Raw genomic sequence first — 26,684 nt, 5'->3', positions numbered from 1 at the left:
AATCTAGGTAAGCACTGAGCTACATCCCAGGAAATTTTATTTTATTTTGAGACAGGTCTCACTATGTTGCATAGGTTGGTCTCAAACTTGTGATCCTCCTGCCTCAACATCCTAAGTAGCTGGGAATACACCGTACTCAGCTATGTTTTCTTTCTTATTCATGAATAAACTTTCTTACCATTTTCACATTTTAGAGTTGGACAACCCATTTGACGTCTCAGATTATGAGTTCTGGCTTCTGTTGTCTCTTCTGGCTCTACTTTAATATTCATGGCCTAAAAGAAATTATCATATACAGGAATACTTTCTTTAAAAAGAAAGAAATCTTTAAAGAATATAAACTGTACAGGTTTATATAATCTTACAAACTATATCTGTTAATCAGGAATTCAAAACACACTTCTCTCTTCCCTTGGAGACCACCTCATCTTTGAAACAACTCTTTTTTTTAATGTTTTATAGTTGTAGATGGACACAATAATTTTATTTATCTTTATGTGGTGCTGAGGATTGAACCCAGTGCCTCACTCATGCTAGGTGAGGGCTCTACCACTAAGCCACAACACCAGTCCTGACACAACTCTTACTTAAGGTATAAAGGAGAAACTTAGAAGTTAACAGAGTATTCTCCACTATTTTATGTTTTAAAAAATAAAAATAAAATAAAATAGGCCCTTTCCCCACCAAAAATAACAATGAAAAATCAGGAACAAATTATGGGAAATATTACTACTCAAATTGGAAACAACTCTTATTTTCTTCCTGGAAGCTTATTTATTTTTGTTGACTTCTTTTCAAGGTCTACCAGTATTCAAAGAAAATTCAGCTTCTAAAATTTTCTTCAATTCTTTTTACAAACCATCATTATAAACTATACTTTTAACATCAATAAACTATTAAGGACTTCCTTCTCATTGAGGGTATATAAGCCAGTCTTGGTTTCTATTGTTTCTCAAAGTACTAATATTTATTGGGTTTTGTTGTTGTTGTTGTTGTTTGTTTCTTTTTGTGGTGCTGGGGATTAGAACTGAAGGCCTTGTGCATGCAAAGCAAGCACTCTTACCAATAGAACTATATCCCCAGCCCAGTACTGATATTTTTTGGGGAAAAAAAAAACAAAATTATTTTTGTGATCTGTTAACCAAGTAGTGTTTCTGAAACTATATATCACTTTGCCCTTGTTCATTCAGGTATATTAAGGATGTCCATAAGTAAGAGATTTTCTTCTAAAGGTGTCACTGAGGTAAGATGTAGGCATCCATATCCTAGGACATGTGTCTCAGTTATTTCATTATTTATTTTATCTTTTTTTCCCCCTTTGGAGAGGGGTGTCCAGGGATTGAACTGAAGGGCATGTGACCACTAAACCACATCCCCAGCTCTATTTATATTTTATTTGCAGACAGTGTCCCACTTAGAGTCTCATTAAGTTGCTGAGGCTAGCTTTGAACTTGTGATCCTCCTACCTCAGCCTCTCTAGCTGCTAGGATTACAGGCATGTGTCTCCATACCCGACTATTATTTATTTATTTATTTTTGAAGTAATGAGAATTGAACCAAGGGGCCTTGCTCATGCTAAGCAAACATTCTGCTACTGAGCTATAACCCTAGCCCTTATTTATTTTGAGAAAGGGTCTCACCTATGCCAGATTGGAGGGAAACCTGTGATTCTCCTGCCTTAGGCCTCCTAAATAGCTAGAATTGCAAGGGTGTGCCACCATGCCCAGCTTATCTACACAATTATTTTTTATTAGAGCATTATAGTTACACATAGTACTTAGGTTTATTAAAGATCAAGGATATGCTCAAAAAAACTGATTCTTTAATTAACAAACTTAATATGTTTATGGCTTTTGAATAACTATTTTCCTATTCTAGATAGTTTCCCTCATTCAAAAAATGGGGTTACTAAAGTTTTTCATATTTCCAACTTATCAAAGTAAAAAACCACTTCTCTTATTTATTCATTTTCTCAGAAAGCAAAATGGCTGAGTCTTTTTTTCCATCTTTGTCACTGATTATTAAATAGTCAAGAGATTGAGAAGTGTGGTTACTGCAATATGAAGCTTCTCATTTCTAAATGTTCCCTATATATTCTGAATCCTAAAACATACATGCTATCAGACAGACTATACAGGAATCCAAAAAGTTTACACCTCTGTATGGAACAAGATAACTGAAAAAATATTCTTTCTTTTCCAGGGAAACTTCTTATCAGTCTTTTTACTATTCTCCTGATTTTCCTTTTATTTCACCTCATATATTTAATGCTACTTTAAGCTTCCCAATTCTCTCTCAGCTAAGTATTTGACATTGGTTCCATGCTACTTTTCAGTAAGTCTAAGAATTATGGCTTTCACTCTCTAACCTGTTTTAAAAAACTAACAACTCCCCATCTTCACATCTCCCACCCTTAATCTCCAATGTATATCACCTTTGAAAGTACAATGGGCAGGCTGGGGTTGTAGCTCAGTGACAGAACACTTGCCTAGCACATGTAAGGCACTGGGTTTGATCCTCAGCACCACATAAAAATAAATAAATGAATGTATTGTGTCCATATACAACTAAAAATTGAAAAAAAAAGAAAGAAAGAAAGGGCAATGGGCAATCCAAATAGAAGCACAAGAACACCCATTCTTCCTAAGTATTGACTAGTTACAACTCAGCAGCTATCCAGGCAACATAAGCCCAGAAAAAGCTCTTCAATTTCTTATCCCTTTGCTGGCACAGTTCCCACCACCCCCACCCCACAAGTGTAAATGCTGGAATACACAAAGCCTCCTTGTGTGAGATGAATAAGGTTCAAAACTATAAAAAACATAGGTACAGTTGTTGGACAGCCGTAGCACCACAATTCCACAATGTCTGCTAATGGACCTGGAGAAGCTCTCACCTCAGCCCTCATGCGTTTCGCTCTTCGGGCTGGGGGACAGGTTTCTGAGGGCTGCACAGACTGCCTCTGGGGAATATCATGGGGTTTGTACTCCTTGTCCTTTGTGTCTGTGGTCAGGTTGGGCTTCTGTAGACACTAAACATAAAATAAATTGCATTAATGAATCTCCCTTCTTTTTTTTAAATCTGGTTTTGATGTATTTTTACATGGTACAATTATTTATGTAGATAACATACAGGTCTATTTTTTAAAATCTAAATACAAAGACAAGTTTGCATCTGTTTTAAAAACTAACAACTAATAATATACACACATGTAATAAGTACAACAGCTTAAATTTTTTTAAACAACTAAATTTGGTTTCTTCAATTTATTTCATTGATCTCATTAAGTCACAGGAAACCACAGCAGGTTCCAGACACTCCCAAAGAGCCATTTGCAATTTCCCTTGCTTGCAACTGTCAATTAATTGAAGACAAGTTGTTAAAAAGACCCCTAATATGTTCCAAAAATAATTTCCTACATTAAGACTATCTTATTTTTCAAAAAGTGTTTGGAGTAATAAAAAGGGGAATCCAATAGTTTTTTTTTTACAATTTTACCATCTTATAGTTTTAGAAATAACTAAGCAATGCTGTCACCAAAATATACCACCTGAATTGAGAAAACAGGACATGTGACAAGCATTCCAAGGTTTGCATATCTCCAACAAAGTCTAACTCACAAAGCAAAGATTAATCAGTAACTCAAAGCAATAACTGGCTCATCATACAAGTCTCTACTTATTCACTTTCTCCTTTAGTTTAATTCTAAGCTGGCTAAAATATGGTATTTAATGCCAATACAGCATAACACAACAAAGTATCACCACTGAAGCTAATATGAATTTTAAGTTAGCACTTCCATTTCATAAGAGAACCCACAAACATCTTAAGCTTTCGGGAGGTGGAGATAGAGGAGATTAAACCCAGGATACTTTATCCTTAAGCTACATCCACAGTCCTTGGTCACTCCGTGACCCTTAAAATCTCCACAAACTAAGGGACAGAAAGCCTGAAATAATGTTTGGTGGAAAGAATGCAGGCTTTAGATTAAAGTGGGACCTGGGGGGCTGGGGTTGTGGCTCAAGTGGTAGTGTGCTCGCCTGGCATGGGTGCGTCCCGGGTTTGATCCTCAGCACCACATACAAAGATGTTGTGTCTGCCGAAAAATAAAATGTAAATAAAATATTTTTTTTAAAAAAGTGGGACCTGGAATTTAACTATGAGCTCAGCCATTTTAGCTGGGTCGTTTTTTTGTTTGTTTGTTTGTTTGTTTAAATCCCCATGAGCTTCAGTTTGTCTGTCTATACTAAAATGGAAAGAAATAGTTTACAGAATTATTGGTGAGTTTAAAAATGACAAAAACGGGTGGCAGCAAAATACACAAGACTTCCAGACCAGACAGGTGGAACCTGATTCTTATCACTCAACTTGAACTAAAAATCTCACTTTACTTTGATTTTGGTACCAGGGATTGAACTCAGGGGTGTTTTACCACTGAGGCACATTCCTTTTTATTATATTCAATTATTTAGAGACAGGGCCTTGCTGAGTTGCTTAGGGCCTTGCTAAGTTGCTAAGGTTGGCTTTGAACTAACAATCCTCCTGCCTCAGCCTCCCCAGTTGCTGGGATTACAGGAGTGTGCCATTTCACCCAGCTTCACTTTATATATTTTAAACAAATTTCTTCACAAGGCAAAGAAAACCAAATGCACTGTTCACAATTATATAAATGAGTAAGATGGTCATTAGCCCTTTACCTTATTTAGCTGAAACAAGTCCAAGATCTTCCTCTCCACATGTGGAATTTTTAGAGTACTTCCCTGTAACTCCCAGTACTTTGCAATCTGGTCCAGGAAATTCAATTTTACACAAGTTTGAGCCTAAATGACAAAAAACTGAGCATTAATCTCAGATATTTTGTTTATGTCTTTGTTTACTTATTTTTGGACATGTCTCACTATGTTGCCCAAGATGAGCTTGAATCCCTGGGATCAAGGGATCCTCCCACCTTAGCTTCCTGAATAGCTCAGACCACAGGCACATATGCCTGCTTATAAAATAAACTTACCTAGTTTTATTTTAAAGCTCATGTCTATTACCTGCCTGTGCCACATTTTCATTCTTAGAATATTTAAATGCAAAACTATTTCTGAATTCAAGAGAAATAATCAAAGGATACAAGATAAAGCTGATTAAACAATCATACTTTAATAGAGAAATAGCTGAAAGTAAATAAATGAAGTTGGCTAAAAACTTATATACTAACTCAACAAAACCTTAATTTAGCCCTTATCATGCATGTGTCAGGCTAGGAGTTCTACACTCAATAAACAGTCTTATAACATAAGTTCTTACCCTAAAAGGTGCTTCATTTAAGAGGTACCAGAGTAAACACAATTTCATTTTACAGCTTAAGTTACGTGACAAGTTTTTATATGTCCACCTTGGTCTTTTTACAACAAGATTTCAAAGGCTTGTTGCAAGTAGAAATTTTCTTACTTGCTCAAACACAAATCTAAAACCAGATTTATAATAGTGCTTCTATAGCAAATTTTTTTCAATGGTCCTGGGGATTGGATTCTGGGCCTTGTGCATGCTAGATAAACACTGTACTGCTGAGCTACATACATCCCCAGCTCTGATCCTCCTAGCTCAGCCACCCAAGTATCTGGAATTATAAACATGCAACACCAGATGCGGTCTATATCAGTTTTTTAAAAATATATATATTTTTGGTTGTTAGAAGATCTTTATTTTTATTCATTTATTTATACGCGGTGCTGACAATCAAACCCAGTACCTCTCACATGCCAGGCAAATGCTCTACCATTGAGCCACAACCCCAGCCCCAATATCAATTTTTAAAAGTGCCTATAATTTAAAGATAAAAAAGGAAACTTTTTAAACATATTATTACTATACAGTCATTTTTATTTTTACTCTCCTTGCCAAATATAAGCTGGACAGTTTGGGGAGATTTAACTTGAAGCCAGACCAAAATTTGGATCAATATTCAGATATTCTCAATCATACCAAGATTTCAAGTTAGTAATTATCTTCTGTTTTCAGGTTTAATTTGAATTTGAAAATACACTGAAATTATTTACAATATACACATTTTAATCCTATTATCAATGTCTATAAAATTCTGTTGGATATGTGCTCTGTTTCAGTTAAGAATGTTTAGTTCAAAATTAAAATCAGATTTTAAAACTAACAAAAAACACAAGTCTTATCTACCCTGCTCTTGGTGGCTAGAAACTGAAAAAACATCTGTTCTCTAGAGAATGTTCTGTGTTCCTCACTCTTCCTTAGGAAACTAAAGTGTTATTAAATCTAAGTGACAAAGTTATGCATTTTGAAGAAATTAGGACTATAGAATCTGTTCTACTGTGTAATTCTTTTCAAAACCTAAATTCTAATGATTATCGCCTTAATATAGGATTTACTAACAGACCAAAAAGTGTCTGACAAGTATCATTGCTTTTAGTAAAATTTGTCTGTTTCAATGGCCTTACTGCAAATAGTTTTACCATGATCATCAACTATTGGACATAATTTCTTTCCCTACCAGATTGGTGACAAAGCCTCTTCAAAGTGGACCCCTCAGGAATACAGGAAACAGGAACAATAGTAAAGACATTACCTCCAATTCATTCAGCCTCTGGATCCGTGGAGTAAAATGAAGTTTATCAACATCACATGCAAAAGGTGGCTGCCAATCCTAGGAGAGAGCAAAAGCTCTTATTAGAAGAATTTATAATTATTTGACATTTAGTAGCAGAATATATACACGAATGAATGATATATCACATATACTCCCCCCCTTCCCTGCTGAGCCCAGCAATATCACTAAGCGCCAGCCTGTGTTGAAAAAACAGGTTTAGGTAAAGAGACTCTAACTTCTTATTTACTACAGAAGTATCTTACTACAAAACAGCTATATCAACACCATAATATATATTTTTATATATTTAAACTTCTAGTCACATTAGCTTTTATTAAAAAGTTGAAGATAAGTTCTTCAATAGGGGGAAGGAGAAACTGACATCCAAAACCAATTTTCACTATCCTTAATATGTCTATTCATATAGATACCTGATCTCTAGAGAATCCTTCTATACTGGGAGAACTGAGATCATGAGGAAAGAATCAAGCAAGAAGAAAAACATATAAATTTACCTATGTGGAGCTAAATACAAACAAAAATCTACAATAAGGTAAGAGCTAAAATATTTTAAAAATGCTTTTTAATGAATTTCATTTGAAATAATAATGAAAAAGTCCAGAGATGGATAGCAGTGATAGTTGCACAACAATGTAAATGTATTCAACCAAAACAATCATAATCATAATTACAGGAACAGGGAAATCAATAAAGTAGATCAAGGAGATCAGGGAAAAAAGAAAAAGTGGCTTTGAAATAGAAAAATAAAATATTGAAAAGATATAATTCAAGGAAGTTCATATCCTTTAACCGAATTTCATACACAGAAATTTATCCTAAGAGAATAATTCAACCAGAGTGAACAAATTTCATGTGTAAAATTAACTGCAGTATTATGTTAGGAAGAAATATTAGGATATTAAAATAACAATGAATAACATACAGCATTTGCAAGTGCCAGATTTATAAAGAATCTCTGATCAATAAGAAAAAATTGGGGGGGAAACTAGGGTGTAGCTCAGTAGTGAGAGAGCATGCTTAGCATGCACAAGGCCCTAGGTTTAATCCCCCGAACCAAATTTTTAAAAAGAAATGGAAAATGACCAATCATCCCAAGATTAGTGTCCAAATTAATTCCAAATAAGAAATAATCAAAGCTTATATTGTTTCTACCTATCTTACTTAGCAAAGACTAAAAATACACATACCATCGATATTAGAAATTTGTGACAAACTGTGCACTCTTAATGGTAAGATATTTAGGAAGCTTATTAAGGCATATGCCCTCTGACCCAGAAATTCCCTGACAGCAATTTACAAATATGCATTAGTATTCACAATAACAAGATGTAGACACAGGAAATTCACTGTAGAATTGTTTCAACTTAAAACCAAATATGTGGGCCGGGATTGTAACTCAGTGGTAGCATACTTAACTAGCATGTGTGAGGTACTGGGTTCAATTTGCAGTACCACATATAAATGAGTAAAATAAAGGTCCATCAACAACTAAAAATAAACATATAAATTAAAAATTATTTAAAAAAAAACACACCCAAATACACTAAGATGGGCTTGGTGGTACACACAGCTGTGATCCCAGCTAATTGGGAGGGTGAGATAGAGGTATAACTAGTTCAAAGCCAGCTTGAGCAAAATAAACAGAAAGCACTGGGGACATAGCTCAGCAGTAGACAGCCCCTACGTTCAGTCCTCAGTAAACAAAACAAAAATAAATGACAACAAAGCCCTAATATGTATCAGTGAGGAGTAAGTTAAACAAATGTTGGTACATCTGTAAATAATAAAACTAATCAGCGGTAATAAATAAAATATCTAGGCATTCAACATTGAAAATAGCTAAGATTCAATGAGTAAACAAAAACAAAACATGAAAAATTGTGTTCACAGTTTTATGTACTTTAAAGACTACCATAACAGGAAGAAGGAAGAAAGGCTTTTTCACCTTTCAAACCTATACTGCAGGAATTTATCACTATAGTTTTTTTGTTTAAAAATAAAAAAAGCCAGGCATGACAGAGCAACTCAGGAGGCTGAGGCAGGAGGATTAAGTTCCAGGATAACAACCGGGCAATTTAATGAGACTGTCAAGAAACTGGGGATGAAGCTCAGTGGTAGAGCACATTGGCATTCAATCCCCAGTGGTACCAGGGATGGGGGTGGGGGGTAACAAAAAATAGAAGTTTAGTTTTGTTTTAGTGATATAAAAGACTTCAGTTGAAATGCCCACCTGCAAGTTCTAACACGTGAGGGTTAGTTGTTTAAGAATACAATGTTTAATGCCATTTCAGTCACACTGCCTTCTCAATAAAGACTATGACATCCCAGCAGCTCAGGAGGCTGAGACAGGAGGATCACAAGTTCAAAGACAGCCCCAGCAACAGTGAGGCGCTAAGCAACAGTTGAGACTCTGCCTCTAAATAGAATACAAAATAGGGCTGGGAATATGATTAAGTGGCCGAGTGCCCCTGAGTTCAATCCCCGGTACCAAATAAATAAATAAATAAAGACTGGCTAATATTTAAATGGTAGTTATGTTCAAGTTAAAAATACTCCATACTAGGGCTGGGGATGTGGTTCAAGCGGTAGTGCGGTCGCCTGGCATGAGTGCGGCCCGGGTTTGATCTTCAGCACCACATATAAAGATGTTGTGTCCACCAAAAACTAAAAAATAAATATTAAAAATTCTCTCTCTCTTTTTAAAATAATAAAAAAAATAAAAATACTCCATTACTAGTCAAAAATATGAAAGTCTAGGGGCTGGAATTCTAGCTTAGTGGTAGAGTGCTTGCCTAGCATGTGTGAGACCCTGGGATGAATCCCAGGCACCACTTGAAACTAAATAAAATAAAGGTGTTGTGTCCATCTTTTTAAAGATGAAAGTTAAAAATACTCCATACTAGTCAAAAAGATGAAAGTCTAGGGGCTGGGGTTCTAGCTTAGTGGTAGAGCACTTGCCTACCATGTGTGAGACCCTGGGATGAATCTCAGGCACCACTTAAAAGTAAATAAACAAAATAAAGATGCTGTGTCCATCTTTTTAAAGATGAAAGTCTGCCAGGTGCAGTGGCACACACCTATAATCCCAACAGCTCAGTAGGCTGAGGCAGAAGGATGGCAAGTTTGAGGACAGACTCAGCAACTCAGTGAGACCTTGTCTCTAAATAAATACAAAATAGGGCTGGGGAGGTGGCTCAATGGTTGAACGTCCCTGGGTTCTCTCCCTGTATCACATATACGAACAAGTGATCAAATATTTAGTTTTATCATACCATCCAAAAGGATTTGAAGGTGATATAAATTATTCCCTGACTGATCAGATAGATAATAAGCCTTCTAATCCCTAAACATAAACACATGATATAGAAATTTCATGTCCTGATAAGCCTGAAAAACATTGAAAAATTAAAGTATATCTTTATATTTCTATAAGTAATTTATGCTTATTTTAGCCTGTAGCCTCAAATAAAGTGAATACTAAAAGTGACACATCAAGAGTCCCTTCAATTATATTTTATAATGACACATCAATTAAAATTTATAATTAAAGGTTTCAAAAATCATTTTTTTTTTCATTTTAAAATATCTACTCAAATATTTGCCTCCTCTTTCAGTTGCAAATTAGAGGAAAAAAGATAAATGCCATTCCTTTTGGGACTTTCATTTTCAGTAACAAAGGTGTACTCCAATAAAAAAAAAAAAAGAACTGCATGGTGTGGTGGCATGTGCCTGTAATCCCATAGGCTCAGGAGGCTAAGGCAGGAGGACCACAAAGCCAGCCTCATCAACTAGAGGTCCTAAGCAACTTAGTGAGACTCTGTCTCTAAATAAGATACAAACTAGGGCTGGGGATGTAGCTCAGTGGATGAGTGCCAGAGTTCAATCCCCAGTGTTAAAACAACAACAACACAAGAACTGCACATTATTTGAATGCTCACTATCATGGGGAACCCAAGAGAGCCTTGGCAAAGTCTGGCCTCATTGGGTCATGTGTTTTAAATAAGGATGGGAAAGCCATTAAGAAAGAAAGATAAGAAACCATAATAAAAAGGCTCTAATAAGTAAAAATTAGGGGAAATGATTTTCAAATTAAGAAGTCAAATAATAAGATCTCCACTTACAAACATTTTGAAATTTTCTAACTCAACACTTAATCTAAAAGGAAAATATCATGTAACTTAATCAATAAAGTGATTAAAGGCTGGGAATGCGGCTCAGCGGTAGTGGGCTTCCCTAGCATGAATGAAGCTGTGGGATTCATCCATGGCAATACAGAAAAAAGATTTTTAAAAAATTTTAGCCAGGCATGGTGACGCAATATGCCTGTAATTACAGCAACTGGGGAGGCTGAGACAGGAGGATCACAAGTTCAAGGACAGCCTCAGCAACTCAGTGAGGCCATAAGCAATTTAGCAAGAATTCAATCTCAAAAAATAAAAATGGTTGGGGGGGTATATCATTGGTGAAGTGCCCCTGGGTTCAATTCCCTGTACATCCAAAAACAAAAAGTGTCATTTTTTATTTTTTTTAATAGTTGTACACAATACTTTAATTTTGTTAATTTTTATGTGGTGCTGAGAATTGAACCCAGAGCCTTGAACATGCTAGGCAAGCCCGCAACCCCAGCCCAATAATAAACCATTTTTCTTACAGAAAAACAATATTTTCAGTCCATAAAGTAATAAGAAATCATAGATTACAAGCGGTTCTAAATAAATTCCCTGCTGAGATTTAATTTCCTTCATTTTTAAAACTTTAAAATATAGTTTTAACTTTCAAAATAAAAACTACAAGAACTATATTATTTAACACTTTCCTGTTTTCATATATGTATACACGATCAATGTAACTCCAAATCATGTACAACCACAAGAATGGAAAGGTAGGCCAGGCACAGTGGCGCACAGCTATAATCCAAGCTGCTTGGGAGCTGAGACAGGACAATTGCGAGTTCAAAGCCAGCCTCAGCGACAGCAAGGCACTAATTAATCAGTGAGACAGACCCTGTCTCTAAATAAAATACAAAAATACTTCTGGGAATGGACACAGTGGTTGAGTGCCCCTGAGTTCAATCCCCAGTACAAAAAAAGAAAAGGAATGGTACATAATGGTAGGATTCATTGCTAACACATATGTTCATATATCATTCCCCAGGATCTCCTCTTAACCTTCTCCTCCCTCTCACTGGTCCCTTTATTTTACTCTACTGATATCCCTTCCTTTTTCATGAGACCCCTTCCCCCAACCTTTCTTTTCCTTTCTCCTCTCTAGCTTCCACATGAGTGAAAACATACTGACCCTCTAACATTCTGAGTTTGGCTTACTTTGCTCAATATAGTGTTCTCAAGTTCCATCCATTTTCCCAAAAATGACATAATTTCATTCCTCTTTATCACTGAATAAAACCTGAATAAAACTCCCATTATGTTTACACCACATTTTCTGTATCTATTCATCCACTGAGAGACACCTAGACTACGGTTCCATAGTTTGGTTATTGTGAATGGTGCTTCTATAAACATGAGCATACGTGTATCAGTACAGTTTTCGGACTTTAATTCTTTAAGATAAATAGGAGTGGTCTAGCAGGGTCATATGATGGTTTCTCCATGCTGATTTCCATAGTGGTTGTGCTAATTTACAATCCCACCAAAAGTTTAAAAGTGTTACTTTTTCCTCCCATCCTCTCCAGCTTGTATTATTACTTGTATTTTCTTTCCTTTTTTTTTTTTTGGTGTGTGTGTGGGGGGGTAATTAAACCCAGGTGGGCTCCAAGACTGAGCTACCTCACCAATCCTTTTTGTTTTTTTGAGACAGGATCTCTCTAAGTTGCTTAGAGCTTCACTAAATTGCTGAGGTGGCCTTGCACTTGATCCTCCTACTTCAACCTCCCAAATCACAGCTGTATTGTTGTGTTTTGATTTGCATTTCCCTAATTGCTAAAGATGCTAAGCATTTTTTTTCCATATATTTGTTGGTCATTTGTATGCTTCTTTTGAGAAGTATCTGGTTTAATTCTTTTGAGAAGTATCTGCTTAACTCATTTATTAATTGGATTAATTTTGGGGCCTGGGGTGTTAATTTTAAATTGAGTTGTTTAAATTCCCTTTTCACCACTTTTAACAAAACTTGGTAATTGGGCTGGGTTTTTAGCCAGTTAGGCCCTGGGTTCAATCTTCAGAACAATAAAAAGTACATATATATGCATATGTATATATAAACTTGGCAATTACAGGTCCTCAAAACCAGAAGAAAATATAAAATGGCTCTCAGAGATCTTTTTTCATCAAACCTCAAAGAAATAGTTTCCTGTCAGGTCACTTTATAGGAACTAGCCAAGTATCATGTTGTTCATAAACAGTAGAGTAAGGGAGCTAACTAGACCACATAGATACCTTACCATTCCCAAATTTACTCATCAGAAGTCTCCCAAAATCACCTACTGAAATGATTCATACAGATTTTGGCATATCCTCGAAAGTCTTTTTTTTTTTTTTAAGAGAATTTTAATATTTATTTATTAGCTTTTGGCAGACACAACATCTTTGTTTGTAAGTGGTGCTGAGGATCAAACCTGGGCCGCAACCATGCCAGTTGAGCGTGCTACCGCTTGAGCCACATCCCCAGCCCCTCCTTGAAAGTCTTAACAGGCCTATAATGAAAATATCTTTTTTAAAATTCACGAAGAAGGATTCTAAAAAAGCTAACTGAATCCCTAGAACAAATCACCTTCTACCCAAATGGACTGATAATCATGATGGGGGCTAATCATGACAAGTTAACAGAAAACTAATATTTCTTTTCGGTCACTCATAGTTATGATCTGTAAATCACTGGATGGGACCAGAAGAAACTTTAGATTCTTCTTCCCTACTGTTACCAATACAGGCACACATTATTTATTTTGGAATGCTAACACCAAGTCAGATTGTGACCAAATAGCTGTAACACCACAGCTTTTCTCTCAAGGAAGTTATTATTTATTTATTTTTTATTTATTTATTTTTTTAAAAGAGCAGCCAAGACCTTGTCTTTCTTTCTTTTTTTTAATATTTATTTTTTTAGTTATCGGCGGACACAACATTTTTGTTTGTACATGGTGCTGAGAATCCAACCCGGGCTGCTCGAATGCCAGGCGAGCGCGCTACCACTTGAGCCACATCCCCAGCCCCAGAAGTTATAATTTAATAAGTAGTTTTGGTTCAGTTTTCTTCCATACTTAAGATCCCAGTAAGGAAAAACAATGTCTGGCAGAAAATTGAAGTTATCAAGGTTTAGAAAAGACCTGTTAATTTACCATCTTAAGTGGATGTGCATCATCTTAAATGTTTGTGTCTCAATATATCCTTTATTCTTTCAAACGGGCATCTATCCTTGAAGCCTGGTCACTGTCTTAATGTGTTTATGCTGCTAAAACAAAATCCTGGAGACTGGGTAACTTGTAAATAATAGAACTTTATTTTTCACAGTTCTTGGTAGGTTTTGATATTTGGTGAGGGTTAGGTCTCTGTTTCCAAGATGGTGTTTTGAATGCTGTGTTCTACTTGGGTGGAAGGTTTGTAAAAGGGTCTGGGCTAGTTCCTCCAACCCTTTTATAAGATTTCTAATCCTATTATAAGTACTCTGCCCTTGTGATTTAATCACTTCCCAAAGGGTCCTACCCCTTAATACTATCACTTTGGTGATTAAATTTTAACACATGAGTTTTGGGAGGGGCACAGACAATGAAACCATAGCAATCAGAATCTATTAATATTTTGAATGGACTAGCAGTTTGCCTTGTTAAACATTTAACAGTAGTGGGGTGAGCTAAGCAATTTCCAAGCTAATTTCAGTTCAGGTTTAAGTTTAGTCTTTGACTTTAAATATGACTATTAGGGATCATATGTGGGGTTTAAGAATGTTTCCACTTTGAATGTTAGGCTTAAAGTTAATGAATCTTAATTGTAGGAGGGCTAAGTATTTGCTGTTAAATATTTGCATCTATTAAAATAGATTACCATTTAACTTCCTTTTTTGAATACAATTACAAATGTATGTTTAGTTGAGACATCAACACATCAACAAAGTTTTTGTGTTCTTTTTCTACCTTTTCTGAGGCTCAAGATGATTTTTAGTCTTTCTACTATCCCTTTCCTGATCCTGGCTTTGAATCTCTTTAAAAGTGATTAGTTCATAAAAGACCAAAGGTAGAGCTTGTGTTTACAGTCTAATGAGACCTTAAAAGTAGGGTGTGGGATGTTTGACTTTTCCTGCCTTTGGTGTCCAGGTAGGTTTGGGTGTTGCTTAGGGAAGGATGTGGGGGCAGAGTTCAACCTGAACCCCATTCCTCATGAGAACGAATCATTTTTAGCTTGTAGGTGAATTCTAAAAAAGCAAACACAGCCAGGAGTTTATGAAGGAAGGGTTATGAATTGTTGCCTGATAAGAACTATCACAAAAGGCTCTGCTAGAACCATTAACTTGCACAGAGGCCACCAAAAAACTCATGCAAAAAGTACTTCCACAAGGTCATCTGCCCAGCAACCATCTGTTCAAACTTGAATTGGTGCCACACTTGTTATTAACCCTTGTGACTAAGGATTATTGTTTTGAAATATATGAGGTAATCCTCTTCATTTTTGTCTTTAAAAACTTCCCCTGGCATCAGTGTCTTTGAATAGGCCCATTATTTCCTACGACAGGCATAGTCCCCTTGCAATACTCTGCCATTTCCAAATAAATATTAGTATTTTAGAGTCACCTGTGTTTTATTTAGGTAGATAGTTCCATAAATAGGGGGCAAATTCTGGTTGCAAAGTGAAAGACATTAAAATGATTCAGATGCATTTGGGAACAAGAAATAATAATATCTGCCTTTCCATTATCTCATACTGCTTTGAAATCTATTTTTCCCTCCATTTGAATCTAGGCTTACTGTCTTTGGCCGATAGAATGTGATGGGAATGACACCTTGTAATTCTTTTTTTTTCTTTTTTTTAAAGAGAGAGTGAGAGAGGGAGAGAGAGAGAGAGAGAGAATTTTAATATTTATTTTTTAGTATTTGGCGGACACAACATCTCTGTTTGTATGTGGTGCTGAGGATCGAACCTGGGCCGCACGCATGGCAGGCGAGCGCGCTACTGCTTGAGCCACATCCCCAGCCCCACCTTGTAATTCTAGACACAGGTCTTATATTCAGCTTTTAACTTCTCTGAGTCCTCACCTATCCTACTGGATAAAGAACATGGAGATGGGTAGAGGTCCAGCCAGCCATCCCCCTGCTGTTCCAGCCATTCAAGCTGAGACACCACATATGTGAATGGATTCCATTCATCAGCTAGCTGTGCACTCCAACTGACCCTGATCACTAGCTGATAACCCAGATGAATCCAGCCAAATGCTCAATCCCAGAAAATACCACAAGGAACAGAGGAAATACCCAGTCAAGCACACCTACCCCTTATTTCCTGACCTATAAAATCTTAGGCAAATAAAACTGTTCTGGATTTAAGCCATTAAATATTGGGATAGATAGTTGAGTAACAAAAGATAACAAAAACAAACCTGACACTAATTAAATTTCATTATGATTAATTATAGAATGCCTACACTTGAGGTGATCTATGACCTGTTTACCTTCAATAAGTTACTTTATGGAAAACCATGCTGAAGTCTGGAATATTCAAGTGATATGCTTCTAATTTTAAACATTGTTCTTTTGATAATTTATAGTTTGATATTAATTTAAAGCAAATCTAATACAGTTAATACAAAGTAGCATATGTAAAGTTCACAATTATCTACAAGTTTATCATGAATTCAGGTTTATAATTATTAAAATTAGCCATTTGATCATCACATAAAAAAAGCAATTACATTGTTCTGTGGAATGTAGTATTCATGTCTCTAAAACATATTTTCCAAATAACAGGAAAATATATTTAACACATAGCCAATTGAATTGAAAGAATTGTTGCCAAGGTGGGTATAAAATTATGTCATATGAAACTATTTATAAGTGTGTGATATAGCTGATTTTTAATTTAATCATAGCTTATTTGAGGTTGGTCTAAGGTTTTCTTGATGTTTTCTCTTCAAGTCAGGAAAAAATGAAACTAACTACTTAAATGGTAACACAAATTGATGTTAATAAATTAGTACATTCATAAAAGGACTCCCAGTTTTACTGCTAAAAGCACTCCATTATTTGCAGCATTATGTAGTTTAAAAGGCACACTGATAAGTGCCTGTATTCAAATCCTTTCCTGTGCCCTTTGTGTTCTTATCTTCCCTGGGCCAGCAGACAATACTGCTTTTCACTAACCTTTGGCACTCCACCATCAGCAATAAACTGAGAGCTCCTTCCTAGTCCCTAAGCTTCCTTAATTAGCATCACCTGTGTACTTTCCATTTGGAGCAACCCCATCAGCAGTGCACACCTGCTTTGGAGCCTGCAGGTAGAACAAGACTCAGTGTCTCTGGGCTCTGGGGAGTCCATCTGCTTGCCCTAAAGCCATAACTGAATACCTATCATCCTCAACAAGCTTACAGTAGCCTCTCATCCGGGTAATTGTGCCACCATAATGTCAAAGTGAAATGATAAACAAGAAACTAAACAGACCCACATAGAGTGGCCCAACAAAGAAAGTACTACGATTCCTTCTTTTTCAAAATAAAAGATATTTATCTTTACAAAAAAAGTAAAGTATTTTTCTGCCCATTTCAAGATGAAACATTTCATGTTTAGATTTGCTCTAAACCTCTCACAAGACAGATGAATTGCAAACATTTTAATCTTTTCTGCCACAGTATATTTTTAAACACAAATTTTGAAGTATGTCTTTAAAAAATTCAAGATCATGTTTTTCCTTAAAATATTTTAATGGTATAAAGCACTTTGCATTTATGTTAAAAGGGTACAATTGACACATCTTTAAAATAAAAAAGCTAGCAATGAATCATAAGAAAAAAAAACGTAATGAATGTCTTTTACTGAACAATGGATAAAACATAGGCATTTAAACCAAAGGAATTTTAAAAGGCTTAATTTGTGTTCTTCTCATGAACTCCCACTTTTCTTTTTTGTACCCTTTTTTCTTTGCCAAGAAGAATTTAGCTGTGACAATTAATGGGTATATTTTGTTGAAGCTAAGTTCTTTTAATGTCAAGCTATTATATCTTCTACATACAGAGGAGGGAAGGTGCCAAGATTTCTAACAAGTAGGTACACATTCTTCTTTAAACAAAAACGCACTAAAAAGCATTTTGCTCCTAGATTGATGTGTTGAAAGATATGCAAGTGAATTCTGAATCTATTAATCTAAAGACTATTTTGATAGAGAAAAATTTCTGTAGATGAACACACACTAAAAACAAGATTCTCTGGTCTCCTTGCCCAATTTGTATTTAAAAATAATATTTTAACCAGAAATAATTTGAGTCTGAAGGTAGGGAAGAAATGTTTCCTTATTATATGAAGTCTCACTTAATAAACATCTAGTCTATTTCAAATGTTAATATTTATGTTTTAGATAAATGTTGAGAAAATATAGAAATGCTAATTTTTTGTTTCATGATTTTTATTTGCAATAAGAATGGCTCATATATGTATAAAGAAATAATTATTCTTAATCCTTATCAAGTTTTGATTTCACATCTTACACTCAGAATATATAAATCATACAGTCTTCATCTTTTATATTAGAAACTGAGGCCCATAAAATGAACTGCCAGGAGTTGTACTGCCAATATTAATTAAACTCTCATTCCTTAAACCTCAGTCTAATGCTATTTCCATTGTAATATGCCATCTTCCTTCACTGAACTTGAGTTCCTGAATGTCAAATGAAAAAAGTATATTTTAAAAACAACCAATATAAATAAGAGCACCAGATTACATGTGATTTTGCATGGGTATGGGATGTTTTCTAACCACTTACATAGTGGTTAAAAAACAATATAGTGTTCTAGTTTCCAAAGCACAGCCAATGCTTCAGCATGTCAAAAATGGTCATCAACCTATTTGGAAGTTTTTTCAATAAAGCAAGAGATAACTCACATAATATTCTAACTCTACAAAGCAGCAGAAGATAAATAAAGTAGAATGCACAAAGAGAAATTTGCATGTATTATAGCAATCCACTTTATCAAAATACTGTCTATGATAAATAAAATTTAAGATCAACGATTCTTGCTTATTCATGCAACATTTAGGTAGACTTTTTCAAAATATAGTTTGTACAAGGCATGTTTCTCAGGATATGAATAGGCTGTAAAAGTGAAAACAAAAATTTCCAACTTAAATATACTTGAGTGAAACTTATGAAATATCTCTTCATGATGTGCACACTTCGTATGCCCATATGAAACATTCTGCTAAGTTATATAGTAAAACTATCCAATTAACTTTGTTTCACTGTTTCTCCAAATTCTTTTTCCATAGAACCCCTTATGAAATAAGAATATTGCATAAAGTGCAATGAGTGATGCAAAATTAATGCATATCGTGTGTACAGAGAAACTACAGTAAAGTCCTATCTTCATTTCTAAGCCGAAGTATAACTTCCAATCACTTTCCTGAAAAATAAAAACTGCACAAAATATTATTTCATGATAATCATCCCTTTTTTAGTTTCTCCTTTCCTTTTCTGAGCCAAAAAATTAAAAACCCACAAAAGATAAAAATAGTCAAAAACATTGAATGAAACTGCTTCAATATGAAAAAGATGGAACTCACATCTTGGTTTCATTCATTTTTTACTGAATGAATGAATACAGGTCACTGCATCTGTCCAGAGAGCCAATCTTAAGATTATGGTTCCCCCCTCCCCATCCCAAACACGTACACACAGGCAACAGTCTATTTCTTGTCTATATGAATTAAATCTGATAGAACTCTATATGGGTGGGTAATATTAGGGTACTTCTTAAGATTTTTTTACTTTATTTTTCTACTCTATTTTTACTTGAGAGTTTTCACTTTATTTTTCTACTATATTTACTTTATTTTTCAACTCTACTCTGTTGGTATGATAGGGAAATAGCACATTTCTTTCCTACAAAAAAACTAAAAATAAAAATTAAAAAAATTCAAAACAGATAAACTATACACACCCAAAAAATAGGACCCCTGTGAAACAGAAGTTTTTATTTGAGAAAGAAGATAAAGACATATCTGGCAAAATGGATCTGTAAATTGTTCCTAAGAACTGGCCAAGGAGTGGATCTGGCCAGATAATACTAACTCAAAGTAATTGCAAATGAGCACTCTAATTCACTGCTGATTCAAGGTCTAAACTACTAAGGTCCCGTTAGGATTATAAGCGTTTAGTCTTCAGTATAGGGTCTATATCTATTAGATTACATGAGACAGTGTAAAGTATGGTTATTTAGAATTTTTCTTCCCTATACAATTTGCAGAAGACAGGTGTAGGAATAAGTATGTCTGCCTTGTAATCCAAGGCTCCTTTTGTTAATGGATGGCAGAGTGAGCAGAAGAGATCAAATATACAGGGTATTGTTGCACTTGCTAATTGAGTCAGTCCAAATTTAATATTGACTTATAGAGAGATTCAGGGTAATCTTAAAATATGATTTTAATCAAGTATTACCAACAATTTAGCATTACCTTAGTACTGAATTACAAGCTTCAGAGTAAACCAAATTTCATTGATGAAACTATAAATGGTTTCCCTCTGTGTTTAAATACATATATTTACATCCTCAACAATTCACTGGGCAATGAGTTAGAGCTCTGTTTAATGCAAAATCTGGTCATGTGAAAAATATGGGCACTGAAGTGGAAAATATTTTGCATTATCCTATGCCAGTGTTGCCCTTTCTGTCAAGTTACACATGTGCGTGTCCACAATGGGAGCAATATTTACAAGCCAAATTTTACATAATTCTGGGGACTGACTATCTACTCTTCCACTGAGGAGAATTCCCTTGGCACGCCCGCTTGCCATTTCGTCCTGCTGGTTCGTTTGTTCTATTGTACATCCTGCAGCATCTTTGCCCGATGTAGCTGAAGCAGAGTCATCCATCATTGCAATCACAGGAACTGAGGGCCTTATGGACTGGGAGTAAATTATGAAGCTATGAGGAAGATGATCATTTTTGTAGAAACAGCTATTTTATGTTTCTGTTCTCCACACCATCTTTCCTTTCTTGTTTGGGATAATGAAAGAGTAAAAGCCACAGGGCCAGTTTTTGTCCTTTGGATTCACACTGAAGAAAGAAAATACAATCAATAAAAATGCACTTAACGAGCCTAAGATTGACTAGATTTTTTTTATTGTTTATTTTGAATTTCAGATGTGATTCTCTGTTGACCTGCTGTTAATATTCTGTAGCTGCAGATTTCCCAGATTTTAATACATTATAAATGGATAAACTTCACCATGTGGGATGATTTAAAGTAATTGATTTACCACCCAGGCTGGGCACTACAAAGGGAAAGTTGTCAATTATCTTTGTGAATTTCAGTCATGTTCAGTCAAACTAGATAGCATTCCCTTTCTCCCTCTTATCCCTCCCCTTCTCCTACAGTGGAAGCATCAATTAATGGCTGGAAACATAATCTAAATTCATAAGTTACTTGGAAACTTACCATTTTTCTTCTTATAATTTACATAAGCCTTTATTTTAAACTAGTAAATTTAGAATCAGTTTAACATTCATAATATGGGGAAGATATGCCTAGGTAATCTCAAAAAAAAGTGATTTACTTCCCAAATATTCTTAAAGAAAATTGAAATTGAGGATTTAATCATAAAATTTAAATAGTTCTAGTGCATGTTCAATGGGACTAATATTTATTTGTTCTATCTTCAGTTATTCTACAGTTCTACAGTTTGATATTATAAAATATACCTATATTGATTTGCTGAGTTTCTCACAGATCATTGGCTATTTCTTTTTCTTTCTTTATTGGTGCATCATAATTCTACACAATAGTGGGTTTTGTTGTTACATATTCACACATTAACATGATAAAATAATATAATTTGGCGAAAATCATTCCCCAGTATTTCTCCTTTCCCTCACCTTCTTTCTGACCCTGGTCCCTCTCCTCTACTGATCTCTGATTTTCCTAAGATTCCTCTACACAACTTTATATTTTTCCTCTCTAGCTTCCACATATTAGAGAGAACATGAGACCTTGACTTTCTGAGTTTGTTTTATTTTGTTTAACATAATATTCTAAGTTCAATCCATTTTCCTGAAAAATGGCATTATTTCCTGTGCTTTCGGGCCTCCTAATGAAAAAGTGTGACCTATGTATGTAAGTTGGAATATTTACCATCTATTTTTTTCTAGAGTTTGCTTAATTTCTGATCTCATTCCTAAGGCTTTGATCTGTTTTCAGTTTATTTTTGTGAAGGCTAAGATACAAGAATGTAGTCTCAATATTTTACACACAGGTAACCAGTTTTCCCAGCATCATTTTGTTAAAGAGTCTCTTTTCTCCAGTGTATGTTTCTAGGACCTTTTTTAAGGATCAGACCCTATCTGTGGATTTCTCTGTGTTCTGTTCTGTACCATTGGTCTATATGTCTGACTTTATGTCAGTATGATGCAGTTTTTGTTAATACAGCTCTGTTGTATTATTTGAAGTCAGATATCATGATGCCTCCAGCACAACTTTTTGGCTTAGAATTGCTTTGGCTATTCTGAGTCATTTATTCTTAATTTTATGACTTTTTTTTAGTTCTGTAAAGAATGCCATTTGTATTTTGAACATTGACTCTGTACATTGAATTTGTACATTGCTTTAAGGAGACTGGCCCTGTAAAAAAATACTAACTCTGCCTATCCATGAACATGGAGGTCTTGGAAGTCTTTTCATTTTCTTGTGTCTTCTTCAATTTCTTTCTTTAGTGTTCTACAGCTTTCATTGTGGAGGTCTTTCACCTATTTGATCAGGTACTTTTTCTTTGAGTGTATTGTGAAAGGGATTTTTTTTACTACTTTCTTAGCAGATTCATTATTTGTTTATAGGAAAGCTACTGATTTTTGTATATTAATTGTGTAAACTTCTCCTTTGCTAAATTTGTTTATTAGTTCAAGTAATCTTCTGTGGATATTTATGGATCTTTTAAGTATAGAATCACATCAGCTGTAAACTTTGATATTTGATTTCTTCTTTTCCTATGTTAATTCCTTTTATTTCCTTCTCTTGCCTAATCACTCTGACTAGAATTTCAAGTACTATATTGAACAGGTGACAGTAGACATAATTGTATTGTTCTGGATATTAAAGGAAATACTTTCATCTTTCCCCCATTCACTATGGCTTTGCTTTGGGTTTGTCATATACAATTTTTATGATTTTAGATAATTTTTTCTCTCCCTACTTTCTTCAGTGTTTTTGTTATAAATGGATAGTGATTTTTTTGCTTTCTCTGCATTTTTGAGATGACTACAGGATTTTTTCCCTTCATTCTATTTATATGGTGAATTACATTTATTAATTTGCATATTTTAAACCATTGTTGCATTCCTGGGTTAAAACTATCTGGGTTACAATGTGCAATCATCTTACCATATGTGTTGAATATGATTTGCTAATAGCCTATTAGGCACTTTGTATCTAAGTTGATCAGGAATATTGTTCTATAGCTTTCTTTCCTTGATGTGTCCTTATCTGGTTTCAGTTTGAGGGCAACACTGGTTTCATGGAATGAATTTGAAAGTGTTTCATCACTTTCTATTTCATGTAATAATTTGAGGAGCATTTGCATGAGTCTTTCTTTAAATATCTAGTAGAGGCTATTTTCTTATTGAAGAGTTAGTACTTTTATCACAAATATTATTTTCTTAATAATTATTTTTCAAATTAAGAAGTGATTATTTTTTATTAGAGAAGCTAAATAGCCTCACTTTGAAGACTTATTTTTTCTTTAATATAAATAATATGCTGACTCTTCATTATAGTTGCTGTGAAATAGTCTAAACCATAACAGTATGCTATATGTAAGTCAACAATGCAAAAAATAAAATATAATACAAGAAATAAAAATACAATGTTTTAAATTTGGAAGGTATGTTGTTGTATGGACAATAAAACATTAAAGGAAACATTTTAATTGAATGTTAAATACTGGGAAGAGACTCTATCAATGTTACATCTGGTTGTTGTATATGAGAGATAAATATTTAACACAAATTAAGCTAGCATTTTTGAAACAAATATTTACCTTTTATTTTAGGTGACCACACTCCACATACATTTTGTACTATAGTTACTGACTGTTTATGCAAAATGCAACAAACACAGTAGTAATAAAGCATGAATGTTGGAAAGAAAGTAAGCTTTCTTTGTATAGGAAAAAGTGTGTGTGTGTGTGTGTGTGTGTGTGTATACACACACACACACACATATATGACATTAAAGTAAATACATATATGATTTGTAGCAGAGCAAGATAATCTTACTATATATGAATGAAAATTTTACCAAGACAAACCAAAGGCACGAAAAGGTAGACATGGTAACTTTATTTTAAACTATTTATTGGCTTCAGCTGCTATGTTTTTGATGCAACCAGTTTGTTTCTTCTACTCTATTGGCCACAGACTATGCTCAATTTTCCACTAAGAAACAGAATGTTCACTATCCCCAAAGAATATGCACATGCATTACCTGTCTTACAAAGTTAGTAAAATTATTAAAGGGTTAGTCTATGTAAAAAAAAAATAATTAAATTCGTACATTTTAAGCTAAAGTTTGAAAGCTTAGGCATTTAGAAATACAGGAATTATAGAAACATTAACTAAATATAGATGATTCCTGAAACTCTCTTAAATATTGTATCCATCATTTTCAGTTTTGTGGAGAAGGGTATTCATCCAAGGGTATACTTTAAAAATTTTTGTACAATGAGCAATAGACCAATTCTGCCCTCAATAGACCTAGGTTCTAGGATTTCACATGTCTTCGCAATGCAATACTCTGACTCCCATTTCAAAGACAGATTTATAGGCATGTATGTAACCTAAGTTGTTCAAATTTCACATGAACATCCTAAACTTGATTAAATTCACATGGTTTTCTGTGTGAGATATAAAACAGCTTTAGAAGTTCCACCTCCTTGTGTCTGTTTTTTCTAAAATATAAGTAGCACAATCCAGTTAGTGGCCTCTGACTTCAATTACCCATAACCACCACCTCTCAGGACAAACATGAGTCTCCATAAAGGTTGACATGGTTAAGAAAACTCATTCAAACTATAGATGACCCAGAACTGGCCTAAATTTACCTGACCCATCCCCACTTTGAGCAAACCTGAATGGAATTTCCTTTGACATTGATAAAATTAATCTACTTTTCAGACTGTTTTCCCCTGTCTTTTACCAAATTCATATTTGATTAATGTAAACATGTTAAGACATATTTTATGGAGAATATCCAAAGAATGAAAAGATTATATACTTTATCCCCTCTGCCCACTTAGGATCACTACTTTATTCTAAAGTTAATTTAGTTAGAGTCAAAAAGTCTTACAATGTTTTAAATTAATCATAATAAATGTTTATGAGAATTATTTTAAAATAAGGTAAATCTAGATATACAATTATATTTTGATGCAAAGATAATAAGACTGCACAAATTAGAATTTCAAAGCTATAATTCTAAATGCTTATGGGAAAAAAGTATTACTTTTATTATCACAAGTAGTATTACATAACACATTATATATTGTATAGCAAGATTAATGATAAAATTTCCAGACTTACCAAAAGATATTGAATGTACTCAGTCAAAGTCTCAGCAACTTTTCTGGTGCTTTTAACTGCTCTGTTGTAAATAAAAGTTGTAGCACCATGGTTCCAGTCTACTACAATTACATTAATATCTTCTTTATGCAATAAACTCCTTACAAAATTTGAAAGCCATGATGGGGTGGAGCCCATTGGTCTGTATCCAAGAATCAGCCAGACTGTTTTCTTTTGTGTGTTGAAATTAACATTGAGTGAGTTATTGAGCCCTAAAAGTGGCTCAGCACAGTTCAGCTTGTTCCTTGTATACATCATCAGAACTATCTTTAATCTGGGAATAAACAAATCTTTTCAGGAATCCTTTACACTTAGATGAGAGAATTCAATGCATGGTCTTTTATTCTCTGAAATTAAAATTTAAAAAGTCAATCAAGCTGAGAACTTAGATATTATTGGATTCTTGATGCTGTTATAAAGAACAGAATTGAATATGAGGGTTGGGGGATTTCAAAATTTTCTTAGCAATCAAATATAATTCACTAATCAACTGCACTGTTCAAAGTAATGCACTGATCAGGCAAAAAAATATAATTTCTAAACTAGAAATAATAAAAAAGTTACAATAGAAAATATAAATAAATACGATTGGTTAAAAATCATGAGTTGTTTATCTGTATAAAATAGGAAATTATAGCAATGTTTATGACTAAAGTCATGAATATTGCTAATAAAGAAGTGATAAGCCCACCACCAATAAGATAGATAAATTGATTTTGAATTATGAACTTTAACAATAGCTTTATAGAATAGTACTTATATTTGAATAATAAGCTTTAGGTAAAAAGACATTTTACTTCACCAGTGCTCTAATGAATATGAATAAAAACAAGATAACATTTTCTATCAAATAAAAATAGACAAATCTTCCTATACCATTGATAAGGGTAAATACCAAATGACTGATAAACACAGTGAGAACATATAAAATGACACACTCTTTGAAAAATTTATATTTATGTGTGTATCTCCAGATGTGTGCACCACACACTTATTCTTGGCACAAAATTATAAATCACTTTAAATGTCATTATGAAACCATATGTGTTCTCTCTCCCTCTCTCTCTCCCTCTCTCTTTCTCTTTCTTTTTCTCTCCCTTTATAATTCCCAGAAGAAACCAAGGCAGAAAATAAAATAACTAAGAAAGATTAAAAATGCTCATTGCCACATAGTAAAACAACAGCCACTTTTTATTTTCTCTTTCATTGATTTTCAGAATTGTAATTCTTTTCATAATAACAACATAATCCCAATTTTTTTTCCAAATAAACTTTTAATGAGAATGTGTGCTTA

The 26,684-nt window shown here is 34.2% G+C and overlaps 1 pseudogene; it reads right to left on the bottom strand.

Annotated features, from left to right (window-relative positions):
• The window catches only part of LOC143640162 (lysine-specific demethylase 5B-like), a 55,216-nt pseudogene extending 34,561 nt beyond the window's left edge, over positions 1–20,655 (bottom strand).
• Between the last annotated feature and the right edge of the window lie 6,029 nt (positions 20,656–26,684).

This window comes from Callospermophilus lateralis, unplaced genomic scaffold (assembly GCF_048772815.1).
Source record: "Callospermophilus lateralis isolate mCalLat2 unplaced genomic scaffold, mCalLat2.hap1 Scaffold_129, whole genome shotgun sequence".
Lineage (NCBI taxonomy): Eukaryota > Metazoa > Chordata > Mammalia > Rodentia > Sciuridae > Callospermophilus > Callospermophilus lateralis.
The sequence above is the reverse complement of the archived record's forward strand: the minus strand, read 5'-3'. Positions and strand labels throughout refer to the sequence as shown.